Below are 8789 nucleotides of genomic sequence, written 5' to 3' on the forward strand. Positions count from 1 at the left end.
TACAATCTGTCTGACTCTCCTGTCAGGAGGTGCAGAGCACATGTCTGTTCAGCTCCAGCTCTCCTCACAAACTTTCCACTAACTCCTCCTCCAGCCAGAATATCTAGGGAAGCTACCCTCAAACCGGATCTAGAGCTCCCCCTTCTGGCCTGGAGTCAGAACAGTGTTGTATGTAAGTGTTACCTGTTAAGGAGATCTTCCTCGTTTCCAGGCATGGCATCACCACCCCCTTGAGTGAGGCAATACTACTGTAACAACCGAATTCCTGGGGTGTTACATTCCCCCCCATTAAATCCAGTACTCCCTGACTGGGAAAACAAACAATAAACGGGTTAGGACATGCAAAATTTTTAAAATGCATTACAACAGGCAAAATAACTTTTCTTCCCTCTATGGGAGGTTACTTTCTGGAACGTTAAATAACTATAATATAAGGAGGAAAATAGCTTTACGAAAAATAAAAGTTTCTGCTACAAAATATTACTTGTACATATATTAAACTGTCTGATATATAAAATACAATTCCCTTTACGGGGAAACTTTTCTCTAGCAAAGTGCAGCAAAGTCAACATATTCTGGAACTGAGGTAGTATAAACATGTAAAGGTGCAAACAGCATTCAAATGGCTCAACAAGTTGTGAGATCCTGTTTAAAAGGACATTGAGGCCATGGACAGTGAATGGTCAGAACTATCATGTATATAGTTATGGAAACAGGAACACATGGGCTACTTGCACAGTGAACAAGTCTGTATGAACATGTTCACACACCACCAAGAAACCTGAAGACACAAAAGAGAATAGTAAAACCAAAAACACTCAGTTTGAAAAAATGTTGCAGTAATCCGCAAATGCTAGTAAAAGATGTAAAAAACAGGGTATTTGGTTGATACGTTTTTTTGCAAAAAATGTATACTAAGCTGCTCTACCAATCTTCACGGTATACCCTTATCAGAGCAGTCCTAACTAATGTATGCAATCCCTATCTGATGTATTTAAAAACCTGATCATCTGTATATAACCTGTGTGAACAGGGTTCAGAGAGGAAAAATCCATGTGTGCATACAGGGTAGAACAGCTTTTGTGCAGATAGCCCAAGAGGAGTGGTGGAACTCCCCAGTCTTGTAGACACAAGAGAACAATTATGGAAACAGGAACACATGGGCTACTTGCACAGTGAACAAGTCTGTATGAACATGTTCACACACCACCAAGAAACCTGAAGACACAAAAGAGAATAGTAAAACCAAAAACACTCAGTTTGAAAAAATGTTGCAGTAATCCGCAAGCGCTAGTAAAAGATGTAAAAAACAGGGTATTTGGTTGATACGTTTTTTGCAAAAAATGTATACTAAGCTGCTCTACCAATCTTCACGGTATACCCTTATCAGAGCAGTCCTAACTAATGTATGCAATCCCTATCTGATATATTTAAAAACCTGATCATCTGTATATAACCTGTGTGAACAGGGTTCAGAGAGGAAAAATCCATGTGTGCATACAGGGTAGAACAGCTTTTGTGCAGATAGCCCAAGAGGAGTGGTGGAACTCCCCAGTCTTGTAGACACAAGAGAACAATTATGGAAACAGGAACACATGGGCTACTTGCACAGTGAACAAGTCTGTATGAACATGTTCACACACCACCAAGAAACCTGAAGACACAAAAGAGAATAGTAAAACCAAAAACACTCAGTTTGAAAAAATGTTGCAGTAATCCGCAAGTGCTAGTAAAAGATGTAAAAAACAGGGTATTTGGTTGATACGTTTTTTGCAAAAAATGTATACTAAGCTGCTCTACCAATCTTCACGGTATACCCTTATCAGAGCAGTCCTAACTAATGTATGCAATCCCTATCTGATGTATTTAAAAACCCGATCATCTGTATATAACCTGTGTGAACAGGGTTCAGAGAGGAAAAATCCATGTGTGCATACAGGGTAGAACAGCTTTTGTGCAGATAGCCCAAGAGGAGTGGTGGAACTCCCCAGTCTTGTAGACACAAGAGAACAATTATGGAAACAGGAACACATGGGCTACTTGCACAGTGAACAAGTCTGTATGAACATGTTCACACACCACCAAGAAACCTGAAGACACAAAAGAGAATAGTAAAACCAAAAACACTCAGTTTGAAAAAATGTTGCAGTAATCCGCAAGTGCTAGTAAAAGATGTAAAAAACAGGGTATTTGGTTGATACGTTTTTTGCAAAAAATGTATACTAAGCTGCTCTACCAATCTTCACGGTATACCCTTATCAGAGCAGTCCTAACTAATGTATGCAATCCCTATCTGATGTATTTAAAAACCTGATCATCTGTATATAACCTGTGTGAACAGGGTTCAGAGAGGAAAAATCCATGTGTGCATACAGGGTAGAACAGCTTTTGTGCAGATAGCCCAAGAGGAGTGGTGGAACTCCCCAGTCTTGTAGACACAAGAGAACAATTATGGAAACAGGAACACATGGGCTACTTGCACAGTGAACAAGTCTGTATGAACATGTTCACACACCACCAAGAAACCTGAAGACACAAAAGAGAATAGTAAAACCAAAAACACTCAGTTTGAAAAAATGTTGCAGTAATCCGCAAGTGCTAGTAAAAGATGTAAAAAACAGGGTATTTGGTTGATACGTTTTTTGCAAAAAATGTATACTAAGCTGCTCTACCAATCTTCACGGTATACCCTTATCAGAGCAGTCCTAACTAATGTATGCAATCCCTATCTGATGTATTTAAAAACCTGATCATCTGTATATAACCTGTGTGAACAGGGTTCAGAGAGGAAAAATCCATGTGTGCATACAGGGTAGAACAGCTTTTGTGCAGATAGCCCAAGAGGAGTGGTGGAACTCCCCAGTCTTGTAGACACAAGAGAACAATTATGGAAACAGGAACACATGGGCTACTTGCACAGTGAACAAGTCTGTATGATCATGTTCACACACCACCAAGAAACCTGAAGACACAAAAGAGAATAGTAAAACCAAAAACACTCAGTTTGAAAAAATGTTGCAGTAATCCGCAAGTGCTAGTAAAAGATGTAAAAAACAGGGTATTTGGTTGATACGTTTTTTGCAAAAAATGTATACTAAGCTGCTCTACCAATCTTCACGGTATACCCTTATCAGAGCAGTCCTAACTAATGTATGCAATCCCTATCTGATGTATTTAAAAACCTGATCATCTGTATATAACCTGTGTGAACAGGGTTCAGAGAGGAAAAATCCATGTGTGCATACAGGGTAGAACAGCTTTTGTGCAGATAGCCCAAGAGGAGTGGTGGAACTCCCCAGTCTTGTAGACACAAGAGAACAATTATGGAAACAGGAACACATGGGCTACTTGCACAGTGAACAAGTCTGTATGAACATGTTCACACACCACCAAGAAACCTGAAGACACAAAAGAGAATAGTAAAACCAAAAACACTCAGTTTGAAAAAATGTTGCAGTAATCCGCAAATGCTAGTAAAAGATGTAAAAAACAGGGTATTTGGTTGATACGTTTTTTGCAAAAAATGTATACTAAGCTGCTCTACCAATCTTCACGGTATACCCTTATCAGAGCAGTCCTAACTAATGTATGCAATCCCTATCTGATGTATTTAAAAACCTGATCATCTGTATATAACCTGTGTGAACAGGGTTCAGAGAGGAAAAATCCATGTGTGCATACAGGGTAGAACAGCTTTTGTGCAGATAGCCCAAGAGGAGTGGTGGAACTCCCCAGTCTTGTAGACACAAGAGAACAATTATGGAAACAGGAACACATGGGCTACTTGCACAGTGAACAAGTCTGTATGAACATGTTCACACACCACCAAGAAACCTGAAGACACAAAAGAGAATAGTAAAACCAAAAACACTCAGTTTGAAAAAGCACTTGCGGATTACTGCAACATTTTTTCAAACTGAGTGTTTTTGGTTTTACTATTCTCTTTTGTGTCTTCATGTATATAGTTAGCAGTTCTTAAGGTGCTTCTTACTGGTTTTACAGGTAACCAATGAAGATTCCTGTCAGGACTTTGAACATTTTTTATTACCTTTTGTGCATTACTGCCCTTTTCCAAGATGGCAGTCTCATGTGCACTATATCTTCCTGCTATAAAACTCCACCCCAGCCTTCAGTCTGTGCTAGAGTACTCTGCCTTGCATCCAGCTCCTGACCGTGGTGACTCCCTGGCTATATACCTGCTCCTGTGAACCTGTGTGGTGATCCTGCTACTCTGCTCGGAGTTCCTGCTGCATACACCAGTTTCCAGTAATCCTCCTTCATCTGCTGCTTGTGTTTTCTTCCATCTGCATTTGTTGGACATGTAAGCTGTTGCAGCTCTGCAAAAACCTGAGACTATTACCCAGGCCTCCCTGGTTGAGCTAAGATATTATTTGAACTGCCTTATAAGCATAGCTATCTGTGTTTGGACTAAACAAGGACTTATTCGTGTCAAGTATCCTCAAGAATAATTATGCTTCATAGACTTTCTGCGTGATTGCATTTTCCTCTGAAGTTCCCTATAGACTGTTAAGCTGCGTTTAATATTTACACCAAGTGTTGTGGACTTGAGTTTCTCTCTGCACCTGTTTGAATCACCGTGTGATAATATAGACTTTACCACTTATAAAACTGTGTCCTGTAGTTGTCTTGTTCCACGCAAAGAGTCTCCTGAGTTATCCCGGTACAAGTTAACTCTCTTTAAACAGGAACCTTGCCAGGTTAATTGAACTTTTAACAGTTTACAGTCATACTCTTATTTCTTTACTAATCCTGATGTTTCCAACGGTATAACTGGACATTGCATTCTCCTTGCCGGGAGTTCAGTCTTATGCCAGGTAAGCAAAAAGTTGATCTTTTCCCACTATGGGGGTCTGAGTGCTCCTAGAACGCATTTCCACTATGGCCTGCATAGCCCTGGAGCACAGTGTAGTTGGTTCCCTTGTGATCACAGGTGCAGATGTTACCTTTCCTGGTAACTGAGCTGGACTGAATTCAGGTGGCTTAGGTGTTGCTGTGGGCTGTGGCTCTGGATCACTTGCGGGTGACCTGGGTGCTGTCCCTTTTGGTGTACATTTGCGGATGTGCAGAGCATACCACCCCTTTTCACCCCAGTGTCGGGTGTAGGTGACACGGTCTCTTGGGTAGAGGTCTCTATCCGGGTGTCCCTCTAAAAGGTGGGATTCTACGTCACATCGAGTGACAAAGACTATTGCCTGCACCCCGGGTTCTTTAATGACCCCCCAGCCTGCCTTTATACAAAAAGCCACCACTGTGCCTTGCCTCCGTGGGCCCCATTCTTCATATTTGACCTTACAGGTCTGGGCCTTAGCTCGCAGGTTCTGCTCTTCTATGGCCCTGCGCCGGAGGTCACGCTCTCTGTCCTCCTGCTCCCATTTGAACATTTGCTGATGATAATACTCCTCCTTGCTAATGACCTCCAGATGCTCTCCCTCAGCCTGGACACCTCCGGCGGGCAACCCCATCTGATCGGTGCCGGAGTGCTCCCACCGGAATGTCACCCATTTTCCACTCACTTCCTGGAGCTCTTTTCTCAGCTGCAGCGGGGCTATTAAGTTGGGTACCATACCTGAGGGCTGCTCCTAATCCAGGTGTCGGTATACCTGGTTGGGTGGGAAGGTTAGCGGAACATCAAAGGGTCCTATGAGGGTGTCCTCGGCTACCAGGGCAGGGTCGGTCTCCTTACCTCCCACCGTTGTGTCTCCGGTGCTGGACTCCTCCGTAGTGGGCTGAGATACTGGAAGCTTGGTCCTCTGCTGCTCCCATGCCTTCTCTGCTCCAATGAACCAGGACCGCCGAAGCTGACGGCATAGCTCCTCCACCTTGGCTCCAATTACCTCCGGGTTCGATGCTGACGGCCGGTCATATCTCTTCTCCCATTGGCTGAGGCAGTTTCCTGCTTCATTCTCATCCTCCGGGTGACCTCCACACATCATCTTGCCAGCTGGGTTCTGGGGCGCACCTTCCTGTTGTTCCCATGTTCTCTTCCGTGGGCGGTCCCTTCTTCTCCACTTCCCACCATCGCAGACCAGGAGGTGGATCTTTTTAGTGGACTGACAGATCTCTTTGACATAGTAGTATTGGTGAGGGGTGGTCATAACTTTTGCGCCGTTCCTCCAAGCTCCACCCACAACAACACGCCCTGCTCTTCCTGCATGCCACATGGGGATGCAATGGCGGCAGTTGTTCAGTTCAATGTTTTGTTAAACACAGTTTAGGAGCCGCACAAGACCCATTTTAATGGGTCGGTCCATCCTGTTTGTGATGCCAAAATGGAGTGCCCGCTAGGACCGTGGGGTACTCGATACTGGGCCGGTTCTGTTCTTAAATGGGTGGTCACGGTGGCAGTGCCTGGTCCATGACCCTGGGCGTCCAGTTAAAGGGGGTTAATTAAAATGGAAATAAAGTCTAATGTAGTAGTGTTCGCGACACTACCTGTGGTATTCGGCCAGCGGTGGCCGACGCTGCTTAAAGGGGTCCACTGGGGATGATGGCATTGCAGCTTAGATGGTATAGCTCCACACGGGTGGAGCTTAGTCCCCAGGACTCCCGATGTAGTTGGAAAGGATAGTAGATTGTGAAGTGCAGGAAAGAATTAGAGGACACATAGTTGCATGCATTACATGCAGTTCAGGTACAGATTGCTGGTGGTCTTTGAAATCCGGGAAGCATGGAAGCGATTCGGAATCCCCCTAGCCAGGTGGGGTTAGAAGCCTTCCTTACTGCGCTGTGTTCTCAGTCCCTTGCTGCCTGAGGCTTCATACAAGGTCCTCTCTTTCTCTCTGTCCTTTTAGGTAGACACTACCCGCATGGCAGGCAACTCGAGCCTTTTTACAGGTGTCCCTCTCTAGGGGTGACTCCGGACTTGGAATCTCCTGCTCGCCGGTTTCTGCTGTGGGGCATACATTTACCCCCACAACCTCGGAATTACAGCCTCCGGTTTCTTGCGCTTTATTCTGGAGGGAGCCCACTCGCAGCTCCCCTCTAGTTTCTCTCTCCTCTTTTGCTACTTCTCCCCTCATTGTCTCCTACAATCTGTCTGACTCTCCTGTCAGGAGCTGCAGAGCCGCATGTCTGCTCAGCTCCAGCTCACCTCGCAGACTTTCCACTAACTCCTCCGCCAGCCAGAATATCTAGGGAAGCTACCTTCAAACCTGGTCTAGCGTTCCCCCTTCTGGCCTGGGGTCAGATCAGTGTTGTATATAAGTATTTCCAGTTAAAGGGATCTTCCTCGCTTCCAGTCATGGCATCACCTTCTCCGTGAGGAAGGCAATACCACTGTAGCAACCAACTTCCTGGGGTGTTACAGAAGCCTCTCCCACTGTCTCAGAATCTGCAGAGTCCCTGGGGACAGAGCGTCTCTATCTTGCCAGCTGGGAAGTTGCTTCAGGGCCACCCACTGTCTCTGTTGGGCAAGTTCTTTATCTGCTTGTTGAAGTTGCACCCAGTCATCCGAGGTCGTCTCAGCACCTGTTCTTCAAAAGCCTCTCCGATCTGTCCCTGCGTCGCCACCAATGACCTAGCAAGGTCCCAAAAACCAGCAATCTCTTCTGCCTCCCACTCTTCATCTCGGTCGCGTTCGGGCGATTCATGAGTCACTCTAGAGAGGGCATCAGCATGCGTGTTCTCGACCCTGGCCCGGTAAGTGATCTTAAACCGATATTTCGCCATTCGGGCCACCCATTGTTATTCCAAGGCCCCCAATTTCTCATTTTCCAGGTGGGATAGGGGATTATTATCTGTGCGCACTAGGACTTCTGACCCCGACAAATAATCTGCAAACTTTTCGATCAGTGCCCACACGAACGCTAACAGTTCCAACTTGAAAGAGCTGTAATTGTCCGAGTTCCACTTCGAGTCTTGAAGAGACCGGCTCGCATAGGCTATCACTTGATCCTTTCCTCCTTGCATTTGTGATAGGACTGCCCCCAGACCATGTACACTTCCATCAGTGTGAAGGATGAAGGGCTGCGAGAAATCCGCATAGGCGAGTATTGGAGCTTCTATCAAGGCCATTTTCAAGGCTCTGAAAGCTTCTTCCTGGCTGCTTTCCCATTGAATAGCTTGATTTTTCTAACCAGATGGCACTCCTTTTAGCAGTTCCAACAGTGGACTAGCGAGGCAACTGAAATTCTTCACGAATCTTTAGTAGTACCCGGTAAGCCCCAAGAATGCCCACACGTCTTTCACCGTTGTTGGGGTAGGCCACTCTTGCACGGCAACTATCTTCTCACGCACAGGCCTCACTCCTTCACCGGATATGACGTGCCCCAGATACTCAATTTGTTTGTGGAAAAGGTGACAATTCTGGGGCTTCATCTTCAGGCCGTGACTCTGCAGCCGACTTAACACTTGATCCAGCTGCTGAAGATGTTCTTCAAAGGTGGCAGCGTAGATGATGATGTCATTGAGATAAATGAGTGTAGCTTCAAAATTCAAGTCCCCCAGATATCTCTCCATCAACCGCTGGAATGTCCTGGGAGCATTGGTCAGGCCAAAGGGCATCCTGTTAAACTCAAACAGTCCCATGGGCAATATGAGCGCCATCTTCGGCCAGTTATGTTCAGCCATGGGCACCTGCCAGTGCCCAGTGGCCATATCCAGTGACGAAAAGTACTTCGCCTTTCCCAAGGCAGACAGGGATTCCCAATTCTAGGCAATGGATACGAGTTCCACACTGTACAAGCATTCAGTCATCTGTAATCGACACCTTCTTCCAAACTAAAAGGAAGGTTGTATTTCCTGATGAAGGGGGCATGAAACGCGTTGAA

This window comes from Ranitomeya imitator, chromosome 1 (assembly GCF_032444005.1).
Source record: "Ranitomeya imitator isolate aRanImi1 chromosome 1, aRanImi1.pri, whole genome shotgun sequence".
In the NCBI taxonomy this organism is placed as follows: domain Eukaryota; kingdom Metazoa; phylum Chordata; class Amphibia; order Anura; family Dendrobatidae; genus Ranitomeya; species Ranitomeya imitator.